Genomic DNA, 26,594 nt, shown 5'->3' with positions numbered 1-26,594 from the left:
ACCCAGGGAGGCTGCCATCTAGCGTCCAGGGGGAGATACTGGATTTCCCATCCTTGCTCCCCCAGAAGATATGCTGCAGGAGCTTCTTGGCTGGGCATGGGCCCCGGCCACCTGCCACAGTGTCTAAAATGAAATCACTTTGAGTTTATATATGGAAAGCAGAGTACCTTCTCTTCCAGTTTTGGTTGACCGAAATAATGAATTCATGGAACAGAAACTGTGAGATTCTAAATGGTGTTGCTCTCATCTGTATTATATAGTTGGGTGGAAGGCATATGGACCAGAGGATTGGTCTTGGATCTGGAGTGAACTAGCTCATGTCTTATTTGCATAATCCTGGGAATGCTTGGAGTTCACACCTGGACGTGGGAGCTTTGTTATGAACAGGAATGTCAGGTGGTTTTCATAAATAGTGAGGTTGGCCCCATGCAACCTATACAATAGCTGTACTGCTCAGTTGGTATGAGAGTGTTTGGAAATTTCTCAAGATCAACCGGAGATAGTTCTTAGGGACAGGATGACCTAGTCTATACATCTTCATATATTTTCACCACAACCCTCACCAGGAAAAGAAGCAAAAAAATGAAGAGAAAATTTGTAGAAAATTCATATTGTGTAATGAAAGCTAAAATGTAAAGTAAATACTAAGACATGCTTTTTCCTACTTAATTTTAGCATAATAATAATCCTGATATTTGTGTTCATTATGTTGCACTCATATTGATTTGGTCATCAGAACTATATTTGCTGGAGGTACACAAGAACTTACACACATTAGCATTTACACACATTCCTAGGAAGAGAGCAAAGGGGGAGTTATTATTAAAAGTTTGGGTAATGCAAGAAATTGTCTAAATATTTTCAGTTGTGCATGCCAAGTTATATCAAGAGAATTTGAACGGCAGTGCTTAAAATTTGATTGTTAATGTAGATACATGTTGAGAAAGTGTCAACTCCTATTAATAGTTAAACATCAACAAAACTGTTGCCTTAAAACCAGAATTAAACATGGGTTAACAATTGTTTAGTCAATGTTGTCTTCATCTAAAACTAATGCATTCAGTCATAAAATAAGACAGCAATTTTGATTATAATGTCACTAGAAAAAAAAAACTGACAGCAAAAGAAAATAAATACACAAAATGTTAAAGTTATAAGTAGCTAAAAAATTATAAACTCTGGTGACGCACCATTTTGCTAGTTACAAGACCAAGCTGTTTTCTACTGAATTCTGGAAACTGAACCAAATCTTTCAGTTCCACATATACCAGATGCCTTATGTACACAAGCTTATTGAAACACTTGGCAAAATCGGTTATCTTTATTTTTTATTTTTAAATTCCATTTGCAAACCAGAAATAAAAACAGTCTTCAGCTTCCATAGAGGATTCTTGGCAGAACTCTAAGCTCTCATTACAGTGGCGAGCTGTACAAGATCTGTTCCTACACTTGGTGGACAGACTGCTAAGGCCCATGTAGTTCTGTTTTCTGGCATATATAGATTACATTATGTTCTTCTTGTCCAAACTGTACTCCGTCTATTGATAAGTCTCCATTTGACATGTTATCTTTGTCATGTAATATTTTATTATAAAAAGTTTCTGCTATTAAAAAAATAAAGCCTAAAAATTCTAAAACAATTATCCTTTTTTATTCATCAAAAAACTATCACCTTTTATAACCATTCTAGCACTATTAGCCTTTATCGTTTTTTACCCAGTAGGAGTTATTAATTTTGGTCAGCTATAACCATCTAGCTTTTATCTATTCATCCATGTTGGAATCCTGCTAGACCAGCTCAAGGTTTTAGAGTACCAGAACTTATCCCAGTATCCCTGAACATGACACCATTCCATTGCAGTAGACACTTTGCATACACTTGCTTTGCACTTATAGAAAGCTAATTCTGAAGCACAGATTACACTATCAAGCACTTGAAGACAGAGAGAGAACATACATACTCCACACAGATAGTGATTGGACCAGAATTCAAGCCCAGTTTTATGTATTGATGCTACATGATTTATTGACACTTTGACCTTTAAACTTCTTATTGTTAACATAATAAAGTTGCAAAAATATCTAAAATGTCTAGCTAAATCTTGTGCTGAATTGTAAAGCACAATATACTGTAGGTTTCCTGCATGGAAGACTTATTAAGATATAAAGTGATGTTCCATCCACTTTAACCGAGAGAACCCCTTGAGGTTAAACTCCAAAGTTTTATCTCTTTCAATGTTTTGTTATAGCTGTAGTATGGTTTGGCACATACTGTATCTTTTCTCTGGCTCCTTTTGACGTTCTAAATCTATTATCTCTTGCATTAATAAGGAGCCCATAACTGCACACAGTATTCCCCATGTGGCATCACTTGTGAATTATTCAGCTTAAGAATAACCTCTGTTGACTTGTACTGTGTACAGTATAATATATATTCCAATTATATATACCTGCTGGCCTTTTTAATTGTTTTTGTAGAGTTTGGTTGAGAAAACTGATGAGTCCTCTAGGACTCTCAAACCTTTTTGTAAGCCGTATTTTCTAATTCCAGTCACAAATGCTGTTACATTTCTGGCTAAATTTGTGTAGATCAATGTGATCAATGTGTAGGGCTCAAAATCCAGAATAAATAATTTCTTTGTGGTGGCTTGATCACATTTTTGCTTTAAGAGGCAAAATTTAGGTATCTAGATGCTAGAATAATTCGTGATTAAACTCCAAACCAGTAAATCCATCAATATGAATGACCTCTAAATGTGGGATCCATAATTCTCAAATAGGAGGTAGCTTATTGATTTTTCCTGTAACTTTTTGCCCATGATTTCTTAGTACTTAACATATGAAATGTTACTACAGCTTTTACAAACTCGAGTGTCTATTTGCTAGAAATACTCGAGTCATAAGCTTATGTGGGCTTCACATAAGAACTTATTGTGAGATAAAACTCCCCGGTTATTAGCTTTTTTTTTTCTTTCCCAAATCTGTACTTTTCCTTTGTTCATTGCTAACCAAATATTATTTTTTGCAGTGTCTATCTCTCTTGCTAGATTTTTGTTGTGCTCTAATTCCCACTTTGTTGAAATTCCTTTGTGCTATTTCCCAATAAATATTTTCCTTGTTTTTTTTAATACTTGTTTCTGTTTTTTCTTTTTGACCTAACTTCTACTCAGATGCTTGGTGTCTTCTATTGTTTCCGATAGATGGTGACTATGACGTCACATTTGTGTGCTTGTGTACACGCGCCAGAGCAGTATACAATCCATGTCACAGCTGGCGACATCATCAGTGTGCAATGTCACAAGTGCCAAAGCATAAGGGAAAAAAAAAATCATGTCTGCCAATCCAACTAATACAGGAATGTCTCAATCTTCAGCCATTTAATTGTGTGTTTTGCCTTATATTATGCCTTTTTCATTTATTTTCTTACTTTTTTAGTTTGCACTCAATCTGCCATTGTTTGCAGATGGCAAAATGGCCACCACATCATGACATCTGCTGGTATGACCATGTGGTCTTGATGGCCATTTTATGACAAAAGAAAAGCTGACTTTGAAGCACAGTAATAGTGTAAGCACTTCTGATTTTTTTTTTGAGAACAGATATTTTGTTATTTTGATATCCATTACTTAATTTTTCAAAATGTGTCTGTGCCTTTTAACATTCCTTTCCTAAGCACTGATATTTGGTGCTCCTGCTATTTTGCTTGTTTAAGGCAGTTATCTTTTCCAATTCTTTTCAGTACTTGAAGCCCAATTGCTTGTTCAGATGTACTTACGTAGGCAGACACCCATGCTGACTGTGTTAGTCGGGTAAATCAAGTGCTTGCAAGCTCCACATAGTTCTGCCAGTGGCTTCCTACATTTTCTGGTTAATGTTAGGGCCTGCTAGGGTTTTGCACCACATTTTCTTCCTTCACATATATCACTGACTAAAACTAGGTGACTCAGTGTTACTTCTATTAATATTTTTTTATTTTTACATGCCATCTGGTAATGACGCCAACCACTTACAGTATTTAAAATATTTCTCCCAAGAACATGCAAAACCTTGAGAAGCTTTTAGGGTTATTTTTCACAAAAACAGAAATATAATTACAAAATGAAAGTTTCTGTTTTCAAGGTCAACAGGGTTATAGTGTTTATTATTCTAATAAGTGCCACTTTTGGTAGGGATTTGGTTAATTTCAACATGTGTTATATAGATACACAAACACATTCACACATATCAGACATGTTGGGCTCAAATGTGTAAATTACATCAGCTTCCCATACAAAGGATAGAGAAAGTAACAGTTGTATTGTTTTTAAATTGCTTAAATGGATTGCAACATATAGTGTATGGATGTGCTTTATATCTGGATGTTTATGAGAATAAGTCCTGTCATAGACAGGTCTGCTGTTTAGTGTTTTGTACAAAACAAAGCTGAATGAAGTAATTGAAATGCACGAATAGTCATTTAAAAAGATAGTTTGCAAATGTTCTCTTTCTGAACAATAACATCATGTTATGTTTTACCTTCCTGTAAGACTAGCTGCACAATATTTGGTTAATGTGCCACTGGACACCACTTAGCATGGTTTGTAGCAAGCTGTTTTACCAAGCAGGTGGGTTCTACACTTCTGAACAAATCCGTTGTTTAACTGTTCTGGTTCTGGAGTACATATTTAATTATTTGATAGTGCTTTCCACTAAGTAGAGACTCAGAATTTGTATTCAGGATTAAAATATATTAAGGTGACAGTTAAAATTTATCATCTGTTAAGTCCAGCAATTTTCATGCAGACTAAATCTTTGCAATGGGTGGAGGTATATACTTACGTCTGAACATGGATAAACTATCTAACCACCTTATATTGTTATATCTGCCATTCCCACATTAGTTGTTGCTTAGCCTGATACAAGCAATATGTGCAAACAGTATAATTTTTAAAACAGAGAGGTGTATATCAACTGTGTGTGTGAAGAATGGGTAAACTCTCAGTAAATATCTATCTAATTCATCTAGTAACAGATTGATTTTGGCAGTGATAAACAGTGTGACTGCATTCTTCTTCTTCCTCCTCCTTCTCCTCCTCCTCCTCCAGGGCTGTTCACTTATCTGAGTTTGCTGTAGTACAGGTGTTTTTCCATCACATTGTATTTTGAGTCATCTTCTTAAAACACCTAATTTCCTGTATATCTTAAAAGATCTCTGAAAGACATGCTATTTTATTGGTGCATCTATCTTCTTCATCTAGCAATTCAATCTCTCATACTCAAATTTGCACAGCTTCTACTGTCTACATACATGTCAAACCTACTTGGAGCCTTCTCGCTATCATCTTCCACTAAATCCATTTCGTCTTCAAACTCCCCGCAGTGTTCACTCTCTACATCCATGGATGCATTTTCACCCCTTCAATTTCCATTCTTTAAGTCTCCCTTCTAGCTGTTCGCCAACATTTTGCACTGTACAACATTACTGGTCTCACTGCTGTCTTGTATATTTTTCATTTAATCTTTGCAGAAATCCTTTTGACACAATGGATTCCACTATATATTTTCTAATTTTTCTGTACTCCTCCAGTTCTAATTTCCACCTCTAATGTTCCATAAACCTTTGAATTACTGATCCTAAGTGCTCAAAGAACTCTTCTGCTTCTAACTGATCTGCTCCCACCTTCTGGTTTCAATTCTTGCCTTCTCCACTATAGTCATAGAATAAACAGTATATTTTGTTTTTGATTTACTTATCTTCATTGAATGCCCCACTAAATACATCTCTCCAATGCATTACTCAGGGTTACTAATTGTATAATGTAAGATCACATGCAAAAAGCATTGGCCACAAGGGCTCTTTCTTGACTTCCTTGGTTATCTCATCTCAGAGTATAAGCAATAATGTATTAAACACAAAATCCTGATGTAATCCCATTCTCACTTTGAACTATTTTACTATTCCTGCCTCACATACAACTAACATACTTGCTTCACCATATATGTTTTTATTAAGTCTTAAGCACTGCTCAAGTACCCCTTTCCTTCTTAAGGACCACCTAATTTCTTCTCTTGTCACTGTCATTAGATGTGGATGCACTGCATGTTTGCAAGTTTGTAAGAATTATGCTATTTAGTACCAGTCATTGTTGTAGAAACCTATATAGAATAAAACCAATGAATAGTATACCTTTCATCTCACCTAAGCAGTAAGAATCAATACTGTCAAGATGGACTTCCTGCCTAGGCTCCTATATCTATTTCAAAGCATTTCTACTGTATATACATCAACAAATCATTCTTTAAGAAACTAGACTGAATTATAATCTGATTTAACAGGAATTCACGAAATCCATGCATACAAAAAAATGACTCTATAAAGACCAAAACTGGAACGTGACATGGCAGTACCTAATTTTCACTTCTACTACTGTGCAGCAAATATACACACTATAAACACCAGGAAATTAGCACAAATTAAGGAAAACCACCAGCCTGGTCAGTAATGGAAATCAAATCATGTTCTACATTTTCTTATATGCCCTGATATGTGCCCCAGTAAATACTAACTTTCATCAATATACTAACAATCCAGTCATCCACAAATAATCCTCAATATGGAACCAATGCATGATGGACTTTAAGACAGAGAAGCTTTTATCTGTTGCTTCTCTACAGAATGATCACCTTTTTCAACCTTCTCAAACCTACATAGTATTTAACCTATGTAAAAAGCTCATATTAAGACATTTAGAGAACTGTATAGATAATGTATTTGCATCTTATGAGTAATTAAGCTTCAAATGTAACTTTCCAGCATTACAATTTTCCACTTTTTCAATTTAGAATTTTTTGTTCAAAGAAACCTGCCTAATTTTCCATATCTGCCACAAATTTATATTCCGAAGGCAATACTGGTCAGTCTTGAAGACTCAGCATCAAAAATAATATACAAAAACATTTTTAAAGAATCTTCCTTTCAACAATCCTATGGAATGATGGGAAAAGAACCTTTTAAAAAAATCTCAGAAAAAGAATAGTGGAAGTAAGCCATACTTAGAATACACTCCACTTCTACTGTATATATGGCAAGCACTTAATAAGTCGACGTAAAATCTTTCATTGATCACACTTATCTCATTTAAAATTGCCCAGAATATGCCCAGTGCAAGATCCAGCTTGCAAGTGTTTCTATCTAGCACCAGTATATTTAGGCCATATGTTCTGGAGATGCATCTAATTAATATCATTTTGGACATATATCTTTAAAAACGTATCTAACAGCATTGATGTGACAATCATTCCTAACCCATTATCAGTGATATTTGGTGTACTCCCTGATGGTCTTAAAGTAGATAAGGACAAATTAATTGTAATTGAGTGCCTATACCACACTACTTGCATGCAGACTTATCTTATCCCAACCCACCATTTACAAGTTATTGGGTAATTGACATTCTCTATTAACTGAAATCAGAAAAAAAATCAAATTCTTGCTTAGATTATCTGTCCAAAAGTTTTTAAAAACATGGCATGATTTAATTAAAAAAATAGATTAAGAATTTACTTACAGGTAGAAAGGATGGTTTCCTCTGATTTTTGACTCTTCTCTCTTTCTCTTTTTTTCAGGAGGGGGTTGAATTCTTGTTTTTTCTCTCTTTCTTTTTAATTTCTCTGTTATTCTATCTGGATTGATTTTGAAGTAATTTCTTGTAAAGGTTCTGCAAATTGTATCTGCTTGATAGTATAGTATGTTACTTTCTTGACATAAAATTAATAAAGTAAAAAAAGAAAAACCACTGAGAAAATGCATTGATAGACATTTAAAAGGTTACTTTTTTTGCTTCTCTACAATGTTGCTTTTAATGTGCGTGGCCACTTGTGTGCACCAGAAGACACAGTATAACACAAGGCATTATATGAATAAAATAAAAGGTGTTTATTCATACCGAGGACTTTTTCATAATATTCCAGTAATCAGTCATATACACAATATAAATACATTTCTGCAATTACCGTAAATACCCGCATATAGGACGATACCATGTGTAGGACGCAGTGGATTTTTGACCCTAAAAACCATGGAAAAACCTGTGTACCTGTTTATAGGACGCATCCTGATTTTGTGTTACCGGGATTCTGATTAAAAGCTGTTGCCGCCAGCGCCAGTGATTGTATCCATGTGTTTGTGTTAGGCTGGAGTATCTCTGAACAACAACAAAGAGCGAGAAACATACCGGTACTAGACGGCAAAAATGACGTATCGGTGACGTGAATACAGTAGTCTCCCGCTTAAGTACGCAACTTGAACCTGCGAAGTTTGTGAGTACTTAGCTGGTAGGTGTGTACTTTAGGTTGGCCACTCCCAAACGCAACTTGAACCTGCGAAGTTTGCGCGTACTTAGCCGCCACTCCCAAATAGCTTGCATTTCGCTATGATGTCAAAGAAACCAAACAGCAAGCGTCTCAATGAGTCTCAACGCTGCAAAATCATCTCGAAGCTAAGCAAAACGTCTGCACCCAGTAAGAGGGCCATAGCGTGCTCTCGACATCGAGGATTAGCTGCTCTGCTCTGAAGTTCAAATTGAAGCTGATGATACATTCAATGATCTTAAGAAATCGTTTGAATCCTTTCAGAGCAAGATCCGGGCTGTCTCCCTCAAAGCCAAATGCAAGAAACTTTAAAACCTTCGCCAAATGACGATTCATGACGTTTAACTACCGGTAATAAATCTTGAACCCAGAATTTTAGGGAAAAAAATGCATACTTAACCGGGATGCATACTTAAACGGGTGCGTACTTAAGCGGGAGGCTACTGTATTCAAAATAAAACAATTTCCAAATGTTACAATAAGGCATACAGGTGGATGTATAGTAAAATGAGCTTTCAAACGCCGTGTCATTCTCCAAAATCGATACAGTATTAGCGACGCTACATCTGAAAAATACTTTAATTTGAAATGGTGTGAAATGCCAGTGCGGGGGCAACGGCTAATTGAGCATGGTCTGAGGCATACCCCGGTAGCTACAATTGCAGCACTGCTAACCGACTGTCGCTTGAAAAAAAACCTTGAAATTCAAATTGGATTCAAACCACTCCTCTCTGTCCCCGTCACACAGCCATCGAAGGTGAAGGAGAGGCACTGACACATGCGCACACGATCATAAAGTCCAATATCCCATTACATAGTTTTAAAGAGGTAGCTGTTCATTATTACCCAGTCTACATGGCGAAGACAACACGACAGAGCTATACTGCAAAGTTTAAACTGGAAGTGATCACGTACGCGAAAGAACACAGGAACCGGGCAGCTGAGCGGCAGTTTGGTCCGACAGAATGCGTAATCAGAAAATGGAGAAAAGCCAAAAGTACCATCAAAGAAATGCGAAAAGTAAAGAGGGCGAACAGAGGCTCGTTTGGGAATCGCTGTGTGCAGGGTGTAAAATAGTTTGCATGTGTGGCAGCAGAAAGGTACCGTAATCACGTTTGGGAATCGCTGTGTGCAGCGTGTAAAATAGTTTGCATGTGTGGCAGCAGAAAGGTACCGTAATCACGTTTGGGAATCGCTGTGTGCAGCGTGTAAAATAGTTTGCATGTGTGGCAGCAGAAAGGTACCGTAATCACGTTTGGGAATCGCTGTGTGCAGCGTGTAAAATAGTTTGCGTGTGTGGCAGCAGAAATTTACCGTAATCACGTTTGGGAATCGCTATGTGTGCAGCATGTAAAATAGTTTGCGTGTGTGGCAGCAGAAGGGTACCATAATCACGTTTGGGAATCGCTGTGTACAGCATGTAAAATAGTTTGCGTGTGTGGCAGGAGAAGGGTATCGTAATCACGTTTGGGAATCGCTGTGTGCAGCATGTAAAATAGTTTGCGTGTGTGGCAGCAGAAGGGTATCGTAATCACGTTTGGGAATCGCTGTGTGCAGCATGTAAAATAGTTTGCGTGTGTGGCAGGAGAAGGGTAATCGCGTTTGGGTTAGATTTGGCAGGCGAGGCTCTGTCGTGTCGTGCGTAGTGAATTGTTGGTGGGCGGGGCTTGGTGAATTATATATATATATAGATTTATAATTTTTGTAATAAAAGTATCCATGTATAAGACGCACCTGGGTTTTTAGGCCTACTTCTTAAGAAAAAAAGTGCATCCTATACGCGGGTATTTACGGTATTCTTCCTCCTCTCTATATACGGCTGAGTGTTACCTTCTTCCCCCTGACTCTGACTCAGTTCAAGTGAGGGAGCAGGCTTCCTTTTAAACCAAACCCTGGAACTGCTTCCAGTCTCCTGTTCAGGTTATCTAGAGCATTGTGTTGAAACCAAGGCAGTCCTTCCCCTACAACTCCCTCTTGTGCTCCCCAAAGACCCCGACAGGGCTGAATTTCCAGACTCCAACTCCCATGCTACTCTGAGGGTATCCTGAGCAGGTTTAGCTAAGAGGAACACTGCCACCTGTTGCGTCAGGGAATGATCTGCTCCCGGTGAGCTCCTTCCATTATGGCCTCCTAGCATGAATCCTTCCTTTATCCCAGCCAGGATGCCTGTCCTTCCTTTCTAACACTTAGAGGTGCAACAACAGGTCTTTTTTAGCTGTATGCCTGGACTTATCTCTAATGTAGAATGTGCTAATAGAGCCTACTTGAAAGAGTAGCTGCACTGTGTTTTTTTAACTTGCCAAAGAACTGCTATCCTTTTTTCACAGAGTACTCCACTGCACTTTCATCAGTTTTTCCTTTCCCCTCCGAGTCAAAAGTCCACTTCTAACCCCTTCGAATTACTGATCCTAAGTATCAAAAAGTCTTAGCTTCCTCATCTTCTCGCAGCTTTACTTTCCAATTCTTACCCTCCTCACTATACTTGAACATACTGTTTATTGAGTTAATCTCTCCTAGACTAAAGAACATAAATCAGAGATGTTAATATACTGAAACATACTGTATTACCTGGACTAATGAATCCAGTTCTTGTACCTGTTTATTATCAGTATATGCACAATAAATATTCCAGTTAAGATATGCATAATGTGTTTCTTTCTCAGTACACTGTAGTGTAAACCTCTATTACACATACATATATTTTTAAATCACTCACACTGTCCATGCCCAAATCAGTGAAGCAGGTTCTTGTCAGCTTAATACAGGGCACTCATTTTCAGCTATTTTTTCTAAAGTCAGTGTTTAGGCTTTAGAATCTGCTGCAAAGGAAAAGCATCCTGTAAAACCAGATTATAAACATCATTGGTATAGTGGCAAAAGTGAGGGATGCACTACAACCAGCTGCAAGTGCTCTCTGTTCCTTTTGGTTTTGACCAGTCAGAGCCAATGTGAGACTGAATGAATTGGAACCAATGTTCTTGAAAAGTTGAATTGTAATATACTGTATACATTCAAACTGCTGTAAATGGTGTGCTTTCTCATCCAGTGAAAAGGAGGTGAAAAGAATGAAGAGCCACAGAATATGCAGATTCCAGCACTCAATACACCCAAAACAGTAAATGTGACTAATGACACTGACACCACTCCAGCAGAACCGTACACCATCCAAGTTTTGGCTAAATGTCTAAATGAATAACTAACACAATTTAAAATACTGTCTAATTGTAAATGATGTACATGCCATACCAGAATACAGTCAAAGTGTTTCAACACATAGTATATATGCAGACCACAATGTTTCTTAAATTACTTTTGCTGTAATAACATTTAGTTATGCAGCAATTAAAATGATAGCCAGATATTTTAGCAGCCAGCAGACAAAAGCACTTCTCAGACAAGTACCTGAAGATGATAAGGTGCCATCTGATTGACAGTGAACTCTCTAAAAGCATCCTGTCTATTTTTCACTTTTCTAGGAAGGGCTGTCATGGGTCTTTACATCCAGTGGTAAAAGCTATTTAAACAAAAGTACCACAAGTGTCAAGAAGTTAGAAGGTTTTGGTTGTTGATAGTGATAGTGCAGCCTCCATGCAGGTGTCAGGAGCTAGATGCAGTAGCCAAAGTGCAGCATGCCGCAGACCAGATGAGGATGTAGGACTCTGTTGCATTGATGATTCACATACAGAAAGACATTACACAAGGAGGCAGCTGCAGGTTGGTAGGTGTGCGAATAAAGAACAGCCTTGGGATCATCCTAAGTGTTTGCAAAGGAGACAAGGAGAGGTGAGGCACAATTTGTCCCATTGTTTATCAGTGTATTTGTTGTTTTTTGGGGTGTTCCCCATGGCCCTAATAGTATGGAGGTTTGCAAAGGCACACTTGAATTTAGCAATCTGCCTGTTCTGTGTTCTGATATTACACTATAAGTATGCTTGAATGTGTGGGGGCTTAAACTTGCACATGCTGTGTGGCCTCTTTGTCTTTATGTACTTGTCTCCACACTCATTACAATATATAAATTAATCATCAAGTTTTACTTGTTAGTGAGTTCTTAAATTGTTAACAGCAATTTCATTTCTCTATTTTCAAGTGTCAAGTATTTTGTTCAATTTCACTATTCCCATGTTTCCATAGTTATTTTACATATATGTCTAATACAGGAGAAAAACATTGACACTGCAACCTTGGCCATTTAAAATGCTTGGACTGTAGGAAACTTTCAGCAGGTTTTTAGGAAGAAAATCTGTGGGTTTTCAGCAGTGGCTTTTGCTACAGTTCACAAACAACATTTTTAGTGAGTTGTTCCTGATGTGTATTCTCAGAAAATCACATCTGGCCCCATGAGACTACACAGTAGCACAATTTACAGTCATTTCATGCAGATTAATAATGTACAAAAACTAGATACAATTCCTAAAAGCACAAAGTACACTACTGAACTAGTAACACAAAGCGAAGTAGCAGCACATGATAAAACACCTTGTCAGACCCCAGCAGCTGCCTAAAAAAGCTAGAAGTTTTAGCTTTTTTGTAAGCCTGTTGCAAGGTCTTTCTCTACTCACCTGCTCCTTCATGGTTAGTACAAGTTCCAAAATATCCACAAGCTCCTATCAAACACAGGAAGAAAAACGTCATGGATCTCTACCAAACAACAAAGGCAATTAGAAACACAGACGGAGAAAATGCTTACAATCAGTGACATGCGGTGAGGTTCATGGCTGATGAGGCACTGACTCCTTCAGAGTCAGAGTTACAAATATACGAACCCTAAAGAGTAGCTTATTCACTCTTCATTTGGCAGCATGCACATTGACTACTGGTTATGTTGCATATCTCATCAGCATTCTTTACACACACATCGGTAAGGTACATATTTGGCTAAGAAAGAACATTACATTTATAGTGGCGAGAGTGGGCGGAGAGAGAGCATTTGCTCTGCTCCCTCCGTGCAATTCCGTAATTCATACTGATTCACCACAAATAAAAGTATAGAGTGGTGTACAAAAAAAAAAAAAACGGATTTCAATTTTGACTTTAATTGAAGTATTTAGTTGTTTTTAAAAGATTTTAATTCTGATGCATTAATCAATTTTAATATACACTGTTCAACAAAAGGATGACAAGAAAAACAAAATAATATTTTATTTAAGGTCAAAATTTAGTTTTTAAATATTGGATAGTTTTTTTCTTATTCTGATCCCATTTTTTATAAAATTGAAAAACGATTTTGGTCTTACCTTTATTTGTAAATGAAGTCCATGTGCCTATCCTTCTCCACGAAAATCTCTGTCACTTTCTTGTAAAAGTCCTCCTTATTTACCTTTAGTTTTAAAAGTCTTAATCTTTTATTTTGGCAGTCAGTCGGAACAAAAAATAAAAATAAACGGACCGCTGCAGTGCACTTGACTTTCTGACATTGCTAACTTATTGGCGCCTAGAGCCTCTGCGTAGAAGAACACCTATTGGACTCACATCCGCCCCATTCATTGTGGCACAGTACTGTCTGCCTCACCTTGTGCCTTTTCACTGCGGTTTTATGTCCGATCAGCAAGACTAAATATGTCACACACATTCATTAATGATATTAGCCAGACTGTGGAAAGTCAGGGTGTATAATAAACGTGTCTGCAAACATTATATTGGTGGCATAATAGAGACAACAACAGGCATATGCCAATTGCATGATTCAACCCAGTGTGTGCAGGGACAGCCACTGTCACATTATGTGCTGAGTTACATGATTGTGTCCACTGTATAACATCATGAGGACCTGCTCATCCTGAATCCTGAGAATTATTGGGAAATCAACAACCAAACAGCAAATACACAAAAACTGTGAAAATGAATCAATCAGTTGTAGAATATGACAGTATCTATATATAAAACAAAGCAGACTCAAAGAGTGGAGCAATAAAATGAAAGAAATGTACTTGATGGATATATTGATAAATGAAATTTTACTTAGTTATAACTTAGTTTCTTATATAATGTTACCCTATAGGATAGATGCATGCACATATGACTGTAGACTTCGAACAAGGGCTGCTGATTGAATTACACACAGTGGTCCACCCACTGCAACCCTGAATTAGTTTAAGCAGTTTGGGGAATCTTAACTTAACCTTCCAAATTTATAGGGTTCCCTAAATCCTGCTTTCTGTTACTTCTAACTGCAGAACATTAGAATAATCTAAATGAGAACAGGCCATTCAGCCCAGCAAAGCTCACCATCTTAATTCTTCTAAAATAACATCAAGTCTAGTTTGGAAAGGTTTTAAAGTCCTACTGTCTACCACAATACTTGGTAGCTTATTCCATGTATTGGTATTGTGTAAAGAACAACATCCTAATATTTGTGTGAAATTTACCTTTACCTTTTGTTTCCAAATGTGTCCCTGTGCTCTTGATAAACTTATTTTAAAGTAACAGTACTATACTAATTTCCCTTCATAATTTTAAACACTTCAATCATGTTTTTTTTTAATCTTCTTTTGCTTAAACTGGAAAGGTGCAGCTCTTTTAATCCTTAAACTGACACATACTTGGAGGGTTAATGCACCCCTAGACGGCAAAAACTTTTTTGCTTGGCTTTTTAAGGAAACGTCACAATTCACCAAGAAAAAGTGAAATTTTAATGGATCACATATTTTTTTCATGCAAAGAGCATCATAATTACTGATTACTGATCATTTTCCACACTGCCAATGAACTATAAAAAACTACTGTGACAATCTATTATTATATGTACAAGGTGCTTGAACTGGCTGCATGCAGGCACACAGAGGTAAACGCTGATGTTGGCAGGCTAGTCTAGTACAGCAGCTGAATCCCAGGGACAGTAATGCTGATTCACTAGGGGGCAACAGTGGTCATGAGCTGGCTGCTGAACGAATGTATGACACTGACTATACTCAGCTCTGGCGTGCTGGCAAATTGCACTGGGAATCAACTATAGCCAGCTGCAGCATTCAGCGAATGTATGTCGATGAAAATACTTGGCTCCGGTGCACTGGCAAATTGCTTTGGGAACTGGATATAGCGGGTTGCGGCGTTCAACGAATGTACGTCACCGAATATACTCCACTCTGACGTGCTGGCAAATTGCACTGGGAACCAACTATAGCTGGTTGCGGCGTTCAAAGAATGTACATCATCAAATATACACGGCTCCGGCGTGCTGGCAAATTGTATTGGGAACCGAATATAGCCGGTTGCGGCGGTTTAAGGGTTAATCTTTCCTCCTAATTGATCCCCTGTAACCCTGGAATCAACCCTAGTCTCTTTTCTCTGGACTTTTTTCCAGCACTGCTATGTCCTTTTTGTAGCCTAGAGACCAAAAGTATACACAGTACTCCAGATGAGGTCTAACCAGTGTATTATAAAGCTTCAGCATAACGTCCTTGGGCTTGTACTCAACACATTGTGCTATATAACATTCTGTTAGCCTCTGAACTTAGACTTCTGAACACTGTCAGGTAGTTGATAGCGTAGAGTCCACTACAACTCCTAAATCCTTCGCATAAGGTGTACTTTTTGATTTTCAGACCTCCCATTGTGTGTTCAGATCTAGGTAGGAGATGAAAGTGTGAGGTCATGGCAGAGCATACATCTCCAGAAACTATATATGGTGCATCTGCATCATTTCTACTTATGGTTTCTGCAGCAGCAGCCACCAAAACAATTATTTGGACTGATAAATGTAATTGAAAAAGACTCTTTGTGTCCTTAGGAAAACCTGGTAACTTTAATTGCACTCTTTTAGATCAGCCATCTCCTTTACCATTATGTTTTTTTCTTATTTTCCATAATATATGTTTATAAGGAGATCTGCACCGAGGAGGTTGCAAAGTGGGTGAAAGTTCTGGAGGAATGGTTTTATATTATTCACAGTTCATGTATCAATTTACCATCTTTACTGTTATTTTGTTTTTCAGTCATAAAAATGAAAAAATATAATCAGTTTTGTATGTAAAAAAAAAGCTTGATCAGCCAAAAAGTACTACATCTTTTTTTATTTAATCTCCTCTGTTATTTTCACACACATGTGATTTTAATTATACTAGATTATTAAAACAATAAGTGCAGTGAAAACCATTCAATGTGCTAAGTGACATATGAATAATCATAGCAAAGATATTCCCAAGGTAAGAATTTTATTACCACATTTATTCTAAATTATACCTGTTGTGATTGCACCAAATACAACCTCTTTTGCTGTAGCTTGAAACAAAGGGGAAAAAAATCTGATTCAGCCAATTCTGACATCTGTTATGCAAAACACCCATCATGGATAACTTAAAATCAATGGCATCATGAAAATGTCTCCAAGGCTTTCATTAATCACTGCATCTGTGCTTTATGACACTAAGTCTTCAGTGGTAAAGGTGGTAAAAATGAGCATATTAAATGTATCTCATATTGCAGAAGAAATCTGGCCTTAAGCTTTTCACATTAATAGGGTTTGCAAAAGATGCTTTAATAACAACTGTCATTCACAACCTTCAAAGAAACTCTGCAAATTGTAATTATACAAAATCTTCCTGAAGTGTTTGATCCCTGACTCTGTTCATTAGTGTAGCTTCTTATTTCTATTTTCTAACACCAGAGTGAAGTCATTGATTAGAATGAAGAAAGTAGCATTATATTCTGGAGATAATCAAAACTAGTTAATTCCCACTAATTCAAAATTATATTTTTATCCTTATGCAATAAATAATTGTTCAGTCTCCCTTCAAGAAGCAAATAATTGCCATTTTCAGTTGTTTTCCAGGATTAAAATCATGTTCTGGTGACAAAAAGAGTAGCATAACTAATCAAATTAATAGACCAGAATGTACCAGGGAATTCAGATGACATGAACGTCCTCTGACAAAATTGTGTAACTTTCAGAATACCCCCTTTCAGAATACCCAGGTCTCCTTACTTTATATGGGCTGCTGAAGTGTACCAAGTTTTTATATTTAACACTTACGATATGTGGAACTGCGGTGGGTTGGCACCCTGCCCGGGATTGGTTCCTGCCTTGTGCCCTGTGTTGGCTGGGATTGGCTCCAGCAGACCCCCGTGACCCTGTGTTCGGATTCAGCGGGTTGGAAAATGGATGGATGGATGGATATGTGGAAGCCCAACCAGGGAAATTACCAAAAAAGTTTCAATCTGTAGAGTAATATAACAAAAGGTTTGTTCATAGCCCTCTACCCCTGTATAGACTGAATTAAACAGAAGGAAAAATTAATAGTTGAACAGATGAATTTAAGTATTTACAGAGGCTGGTAGGGCAGATTTGTGAACAAAATTTAGATAGATATATGAATGCCTGAGGAAAAACCTACTGATAAAAAAGCCAAAATTTGTCTCAGTTACTTGGTATAATTGACTTTGCTCAATAAACATTAAGTCTCTCCTAGTTCTTTTGTCTAAATTCTGATTGTCTTTAATTTACTAACATATACGGTACAGGCATAAACGGAACTGATTGGCAACCCAATTTTGTATTTGTCAGAACGTGGACTTAAAATGTCTGTAAATGAAAATATTGACATAAATGCATGATGCTTTATTACTTATTTTACTGAAAAAAGTTTCAAACATATTACAAAAAATGACAGTGGAGCTTGAATATTATATAGTATTACCCATGCCTGCTTACAGAAGAATTGAAGCATTACGCACATCTAAATCTGTTCCTCGGAGAGTCGTAGTCAGGACAGCTGATGGAACGGTCCTTACAGATGACACTACAGTTTTGACCTGCTGGGCTGGCTACTTTGAGTAGATGTTCAAAGCTGATCCTCCGGCTAGGAGGTTGGATATCTCTGTGTTCATGGTTCTTGAGGATGATCCTCCAATTAGCTGTGAACCACCCAATCTCACTGAGATTGCACAGGTGGTGAACCAGCTGAGGGGAGGAAAGGCTGCAGGGATCTGTGGTATCCGGGGTGAACTTCTCCAGGCTGGTGGTAAGGTTGTCCTCCTGACATTGCAAGCAATCTTTGCTTCTATTTGGGAGACTGGCATCATCCTAACTGACTGGAAAACGGGACTTGTCGTCCCTATTGGGAAAGGGAAGGGTGATCACCTGGATTGCAGCCACTACAGGGGGATAACACTGCTCTCTGTGCTGGGTAAGGTCCCTGCTAGGGTTGTCCTCAACAGGATCTGTGATCACTTGCTCACCTACCAGCGAACGGAACAGTTTGGTTTTACGCCTAAGAAGTCTACCATCGACCACATCCTGGCACTGAAAGTTCTCATGGAGCACAAATGCAAATATTGGCAGAGTTTCTTTGCAGCCTTTGTTGATTTTCACAAAGGGTTCCACTCAGTTGATCGAGCTGCCCTGTGGGGCATCCTGAGGGTTTGCGGGATCCCCTCAAGGTTGCCTGATATCATGGCTGGCCTGTACACTGGTACTGTGAGTGTTGTGCAGATGGAGGTAGAACCTTTGTGTTTTCCCCAGTTGATTCTGGGGTTCATCAGGGGTGTGTTCTTGCTCCTACTCTGTTCAATGCTTGTATGGACTGGGTGTAGGGCAAGGTCATGGGGTCCAGCAGCTGTGGGGCATCTGTTGGTGAAGAAAGATTCATGGATCTTGACTTTGCTGACAATGCTGTGATCTTCACAGAGTCAATGGATGCTCTGATCGGGGTGCCATGTAGCTTGTTTCCCCGAGGGTGATCCAGCTCATAAGATCCTCATTGCTGGGGACCTGAGTGGCTGGACCAGGCCTAGGGATCACCCACGTAACACCTGGCTGCGGCAGATAGAGAGTCATTTCCAGAGGGTGGGACTGGACGGCATGTCTGCCTGGGGGGTTGTAAACCGGGATCCCGAGTTGTTTCGTTGTGTAGTGGGTGCGGCAACACACTGTACCAGTGCATGCTCCCCAACTTGACTTGACAGTGGAGCAATATTAGTGTACTCTTAATCACAAAACACAAATAATTTAATGTATGGGTATATGCCGTACAGTATGTTGACCTTATGCTTAAACATCTTACTTTTTAAGAATGACACAGAACATCACAGACTTGGAAAAGGAATAATGGTGGCACAAAAAAACAACACTAGAGGAAGATTGATCCCTCAGCAGAGACGTGCTAAAAGTGTCACCTACCCCTCCAAGTAGCTGTACTCCCTGTGGCCAAATAGCTGTGAGGTGTACTTAGGATGCCATGTTTGTATTTTTGAATTATTTTTATTATTATTTTTATATTTCAGTTTCTGCTTTCTAGCAGCTGTTGGCATTTTGTGACATGGCCATATTGTTTATGACAACAACAACACCAATTGCTGGTCAAATGGGTGGAAAATGTGACATCCCATGGGTATCACGTGTGACATTATTAGGTGTGACATGTGACATCATGGCTCTTGTCTACTTCAGATGGTGGTGAGCTAGGGAAAACATCTTAATTTTGGGATTCACTCCTAAAAAACAAACTACAGCCTATAGTAGTTATGGAGAAGAATTCTATTTATTTTGAGGAACTTTGATTTGACTTCCTATCAATTTGACTTCTGTTTTGTATATTGAACTTTGCTTAAGGTTATTTTCTACTTTCCTGGTATTCCAACCTTCTCTCCACCCCAGAACATGATTTAGCCTTTTTCTAACAGTCTGTATCCCTTTTTTCTTGTTCTTGTTTTTTTTATTTGCGTATGGCATTTAATGACCTGCTATCCACTTTAACAAATACATAATGACCGGGTCCCAATATCCCATATCTGCAAATTCTGAAATCCATCCATCCATCCATTATCCAACCCACTGAATCCGAACACAGGGTCACGGGGGTCTGCTGGAGCCAATCCCAGCCAACACAGGGCACAAGGCAGGAACCAATCCCGGGCAGGGTGCCAACCCACCGCAGAAATTCTGAAATCAATTTGATAAATGTAAGCAACACCTTACCAGGATGAATGTCTAAAAACTTGACATAATTTTCAAGCCTCTTTATTAGAATAGATAGATAGATAGATAGATAGATAGATAGATAGATAGATAGATAGATAGATAGATAGATAGATAGATAGATAGATAGATAGATAGATAGATAGATAGATAGATAGATAGATAGATAGATAGATAGATAGATAGATAGATAGATAGATAGATACTTTTTTAATCCCAAGGGGAAATACACATACTCTAGCAGCAGCATACTGATAAAAAAAAACAATAAATTAAGGAGTGATAAAAATGCAGGTATAACAGACAATAACTTTGTATAATGTTAACGTTTACCCCCGTGGGTGGAATTGAAGAGTCGCATAGTGTGGGGGAGGAATGATCTCCTCAGTCTGTCAGTGGAGCAGGGCAGTGACAGCAGTCTGTCGCTGAAGCTGCTCCTCTGTCTGGAGATGACACTGTTTAGTGGATTCAGTGGATTCTCCATGATTGACAGGAGTCTGCTCAGCGCCTGTCGCTCTGCCACGGATGTCAAACTGTCCAGCTCCTTGCCTACAATAGAGCCTGCATTCCTCACCATGAGGCGTCCTTCTTCTTTATGCTGCTTCCCCAGCACACCACTGCGTAGAAGAGGGCACTCGCCACAACCGTCTGATTAAACATCTGCAGCATCTTATTGCAGATGTTGAAGGACACCAGCCTTCTAAGGAAGTATAGTCAGCTCTGTCCTCCCTTACACAGAGCATCAGTATTGGCAGTCCAGTCCAGTTTATTATCCACCTGCACTCCCAGGTATTTATAGGTTTGCACACTCTGCACACAGTCACCACTAATAATCACCGGGTCCAGGAGGGGCCTGGGCCTCCTAAAATCCACCACCAGCTCCTTGGTTTTGCTGGTGTTCAGGTGTAAGTGGTTTGAGTCGCACCATTTAACAAAGTCCTTGATTAGGTTCCTATACTTCTCCTCCTGCCCACTCCTGATGCAGCCCACAATAGCAGTGTCGTCAGCGAACTTTTGCACATGGCAGGACTCCAAGTTGTATTGGAAGTCCGATGTATATAGGCTGAACAGGACCGGAGAAAGTAGTAGTGAGGAAAGCGCTATATAAATGCAAAGAATTATTATTATTATTATTACAGTCCCCTGCAGCGCTCCTGTGTTGCTGACCACAATGTCAGACCTGCAGTTCCCGAGATGCACATACTGAGGTCTGTCTGTAAGATAGTCCACAATCCATGCCACCAGGTATGAATCTACTCCCATCTCTGTCAGCTTGTCCCTAAGGAGCAGAGGTTGGATGGTGTTGAAGGCGCTAGAGAAGTCCAGAAACATAATTCTTACTGCACCACTGCCTCTGTCCAAGTGAGAGAGGGATCGGTGTAGCATATAGATGATGGCATCCTCTGCTCCCACCTTCTCCTGGTATGCGAACTGCAGAGGGTCGAGGGCGTAGCGGACCTGTGGCCTCAGGGGGTGAAGCAGCACCCACTCCATGGTCTTCATCACATGCGACGTCAGAGCGACAGGCCGGGAGTCATTCAGCTCACTAGGAAGTGATACCTTTGGGACTGGGATGATGCAAGATGTTTTCCAAAGCCTGGGGACTCTCACCTGTTCCAGGCTCAGGTTGAAGATGCGCTGTAGAGGACTCCCCAGCTCCAACGCACAGGCCTTCAGCAGTCGGGGCGATACTCCATTTGGACCCGCTGCTTTGCTGGCACGAAGTTTCAGCTCTCTGCTTACCTGGGCTGCTGTAATTGTGGGTGGGGGGGAAAACTCTATCCTATGCTGGTATCAGCAGAAGGATGGGTGGAGGGTGCAGTACTCCGAGGTGAGAGTGGGTTAGGGTAGTCAAACCTGTTAAAGAAGTTGCTCATCTGGTTTGCTCTCCCCCCGTCTCACTCGATGGTGGCACCCCACTTTGAGCTACAGCCAGTGATGATCTTCATCCTGTCCCACACTTCCCTCATGCTGTTGTTCTGCAACTTCTGCTCCAGCTTTCTCCTGTACTGCTCTTTCGCCACCCTGAGCTGGACTCGGAGTTCCTTCTGCACGTGCTTGAGCTCATGCTGATCACTGCCTTTAAAAACCCTTTTCTTCTGGTTCAAAAGGCCCTTGATGTCACTTGTAATCCATGGCTTGTTGTTAGCATAGCAGCGTACTGTTCTTACTGGAACTACAATGTCCATACTAGGGAATCCATTCCCAGAAGGGTTTATCCATTCCCGGGAATTCGGGAAACCCGCATTTCATTCCCGGGAATCCCGGCTCCCAGGGATGACACAGTACACGGGCATCTCACATGTGAACGGTTTTAGAACGACCGACACTTGTTTTTCATAAAACTTCTGCAATATGTTGACACAAATAAAAGATTAACCTTTATCTACAAGCAGTTCATGCTGTCATAGAAGTACATGTATCTTTAGTTGTGGTAATAAGAGCGTAGAAATCACAACGTCCTCACAGGTGGTGCAGTGGTAGTGCTGCTGCTTTGCAGTAAGGAGACTGTGGAAGATTGTGGGTTCGCTTCCCGGTTCCTCCCTGTGTGTATAGTGCTTTGAGTACTGAGAAAAGCGCTATATAAATGTAATGAAATATTATTATTATTATTATTAACATGTCCAGCATGCGGTCGTCCATGCCAGAGTGCACCTTCGTGCAGACGTACGCCAGCCGCTGAGAAAGCACGCTCTGCCTCCACTGAAGTAGGCGGCACAATCATCTGATACTGATACACTTGTTCTAAACAATGCCCGCGCTTGCTGTTCCACTGAAATACCGCCATTTCAGCTTTTACTGATGCATCCAGTTTCTTGTCATCATTCTGTGATGGCAAGTTTCTTGGCACAGATAATGTGGATGCAACAGGCTGATGCATTACAATTTCAAGTTGCTGTTCAAAGCTGTTGTCTGATGAAGTGCAAGCTGCAGCAGTGGCACCACCTTAATTATTTTCAACTATAACTCTGTTATTTCTTGATCGATTTTTACACTTTTACATGCTATATATGCGAGCTTGGCCGTTCCCATTTTTCTGGGAATTACAGCAGTTTCATTCCCGGGAATGCGGGAATGAAAAATGTCCGGGAATGGATTCCCTAGTCCATACATAAGTTGATGTAGTCAGTAGTGCAGTCAACAACCTCCTCAATGTTCTCACTATATGATCCCTGCAGGATATCCCAGTCCGTAGTTCCAAGGCAGTCTCTCAGAACCTGCTCTGCCTCAGGGGACCACTTCCTGAATGAGCGTGTGGTTGTAGGTAGCTCCCTCACTCTTGGTTTGTAGTGAGGCTGAAGCAGAACTAGGTTATGATCTGCTTTCCCAAGCGCAGGCAGCAGGGTGGCGCTGTATGTGTCTTTAACGTTTGCATACAGTAGGTCAATAGTCTTATTTCCCTGGGTGTTACAATCCACATACTGTTAGAAGGCAGGTAATGTTTTGTCCAGCGTCACATGGTTGAAATCTCCAGCGATTAGCACAAGCACCTCAGGGTGCTGTGTTTGTAATTTAGCAACAGTGGAATGAATGATGTAACCCGCTATCTCCATGTTCGCCCAAGGAGGGATGTAAACAATAACAACAATTGTCATGGCGAAAAATTGTCACCACAAGGCTTTTCATCTGAAATGAAGGCTATTGGGACTCAGGATAGGCAAACAGAGTCTATAGTTTTATTGCAATAAAGTAACAATAAAAATAACATGGACTCAACCCAATACGGCCAAATTGAGCTGAGCCCTGAAAAGTTCCAGACTCAAAACTTCTATAGTAATTTCTTATCATTCCGACCTCGCTCAAATTAACTCATTTGCTGCTTTTCTCTGACTCCCTTCTGCTCCTCCCCAGCCTGTAGTCGAGTTCCCATGGGAACCATTATTATCTCCTGACTTTCACTGCAGCTGGCCCCCCGGTATTTTTTTACTGTCTATTGTTCATTTTTACTTTCTGTTTTGCTCATTTCTATTGACCTTGGCTGGGCAGAAGTTCCTTCTTCCATATTTGGGCTTTTTCTTTTCACTTCCCCTTTCTTGGCTGGCATGCTAGTTTATACTTGGTGGCTCAACGCTAAGCTTTAATTAAAAAGAAATATGGCATGTGCTTTTATTTAATCATTTGCTTGGTAGGCCTGACTTGCAGTAATATCTACACTAAGGTTAATGCGTATATATTTCTCTATATTTATTTATACTAGTACATGAATATACTAATTTTTATTTTCCATACATTACATCATTTTGACCTTGTATCAATGCCTTTGCTGTTTCTGCTGACTCACTATTCCAGCTGGTTTCTCACATGCCTACCAAGACCATTTATTCCACATTTTGTTTTTGGTAACACTCAACAGGTGTTTTTTTTTTATTCCCCCTTCCCAAAGTGGTAATTCCTGCTCCAAGCTTAAAAATAATGCAATATTTTATTAAACTATTTGCTTGACATATCTTATTTCTAATTTATGCTAAATCTAATGCTTCAGAAGCTGTTAATTACTTTTATGGTTACTTATGCTAATATGCTATTTATGCTAATATATACATTTTTTCTCTTCCATACAATGACGTGTCCAAACTCTCTGGGCATAGACTTATGGCCAACAGTTCTATGTCCCTGCAGCAAGTGGAGATTTTGACGTTAACATGTCCAGAGTTGCACCACTTTGTATTCACATAGAGAGCAAGTCCTCCTCCTTTCCGCTTCCCGCAGGTATTTGCGTCTCAGTCCGCTCTAACTGTGCTAAACCTGGGTAGCTCCACTTTAGCATCTGAGATGCTAGTTGTTAGCCATGTTTCGCAAAAACACAACAAACTGCATTCTCTGTAGGTCCTGACATTTTTCACCAGAGCAGCCAGATCGTTGATCTTATTTGGTAGTGAGTTCACATTTCCCAGGATCACAGAAAGCACCGAAGGCTTGTGTTGCCACTTTCTCGCAAGATGCTTTGCCTTTAGCTTAACTCCGGCTCTGCTGCCACGATACCGCCTTCTTACCTCGTCAGGTAAATAAGGGAACCACACTGGCTGCAGGCATTTGTTCTCAGCGCTTGAAGTTGACTACCTGAATAAACAAGTCTTGGCGTGTAAAAATCCATGTCCAAGTAGTAAAAAGTAATAAAAAGTGTCCAGGGAACGAGTCCACATAAAAGAAAGTGGTTGGAGTGATTAGTGAAATAGAGAAAAAGGTAGAAAGATAAAGGTAGAAAGATAAAGTCATACACAGAGCTGCTGGAAAGTCTGCCACTCGCGGCGGCGCCTGAGTCATTATTACTCATTATTAGAATAGCAGAATCAACACTGAATTTGTATCTAACAACATAAAAACGTCAACATTTCCCTCATCAAAAGACTTTACAATGCCAATGACAACATGAGTTAATATTTCTTCTGCACTCACTGGGCAAATTGTCAGGAACACCTGTACATCTGCTTATGCCAATGCATCCAATCAGCCAATCATGTGGCAGCCGCAAAATGTATGCAGATAAACTTCAGAAGTTTCAGTTAATGTTCACATTGAACAGAAGAATGTGGAAGAAATGTGATCTCTGTGATATTGACTCTGGCATGATTGTTGGTGCCAGGTGAGCTGGTTTGAGTGTTAGATCTGAGTGCCGCATTTGACACCATTGATCATAATATTCTTAGAAATCGCCTTAGTCAATGGGTGGGCCTCTCTGGCAGTGTCTTAAATTGGTTTGAATCCTACTTGGCAGGGAGAAAATTCTTTGTTAGTTGTGGTAATTACAACTCAAGGACACATGATATCCAATATAGTGTTCCACAAGGCTCTATCCTGGGTCCGCTGCTCTTCTCAATCTACATGCTTGCGTTAGGTCAGATTATCTCAGGGCACAACGTGAGCTACCACAGCTATGCTGATGACACACAGCTGTATTTATCAATAGCACCTGATGACCCCGATTCTATTGATTCACTAACACAATGTCTGACTTGTATTTCAGAATGGATGAATAGTAACTTTCTCAAGCTAAATAAAGAGAAAACTGAAATCTTAGTGATTGGCAATAATGGATACAATGAGGCTATTAGAAATAAACTGGATATATTAGGATTAAAAGTCAAGACAGAGGTAAAAAGCTTAGGGGTACCTGTTGACTGTAATCTGAATTTTAAATCGCATATTAATCAGATCACTAGGACAGCATTTTTTCACTTAAGAAACATAGCAAAAGTTAGACCACTTATATCATTAAAAAGATGCTGAGAAATTAGTTCACGCGTTTGTTTTCAGTCGACTAGATTACTGTAACGCAGTCCTCTCAGGAATACCCAAAAAAGACATACAGTAAATCGTTTGCAACTAGGAC

The 26,594-nt window shown here is 39.3% G+C and overlaps 1 long non-coding RNA gene across 1 annotated transcript in view; it reads left to right on the top strand.

Annotated features, from left to right (window-relative positions):
* LOC127527173 (uncharacterized) overlaps positions 1–26,196 on the top strand; it is a 54,076-nt gene extending 27,880 nt beyond the window's left edge. Inside the window, exon 2 of the long non-coding RNA XR_007934475.1 lies at positions 26,100–26,196. This is a non-coding gene — a long non-coding RNA (uncharacterized LOC127527173). The remainder of the gene's footprint in view (positions 1–26,099) is intronic.
* Positions 26,197–26,594: the final 398 nt, after the last annotated feature.

This window comes from Erpetoichthys calabaricus, chromosome 3, assembly GCF_900747795.2.
Source record: "Erpetoichthys calabaricus chromosome 3, fErpCal1.3, whole genome shotgun sequence".
Lineage (NCBI taxonomy): Eukaryota > Metazoa > Chordata > Cladistia > Polypteriformes > Polypteridae > Erpetoichthys > Erpetoichthys calabaricus.
The sequence above is the reverse complement of the archived record's forward strand: the minus strand, read 5'-3'. Positions and strand labels throughout refer to the sequence as shown.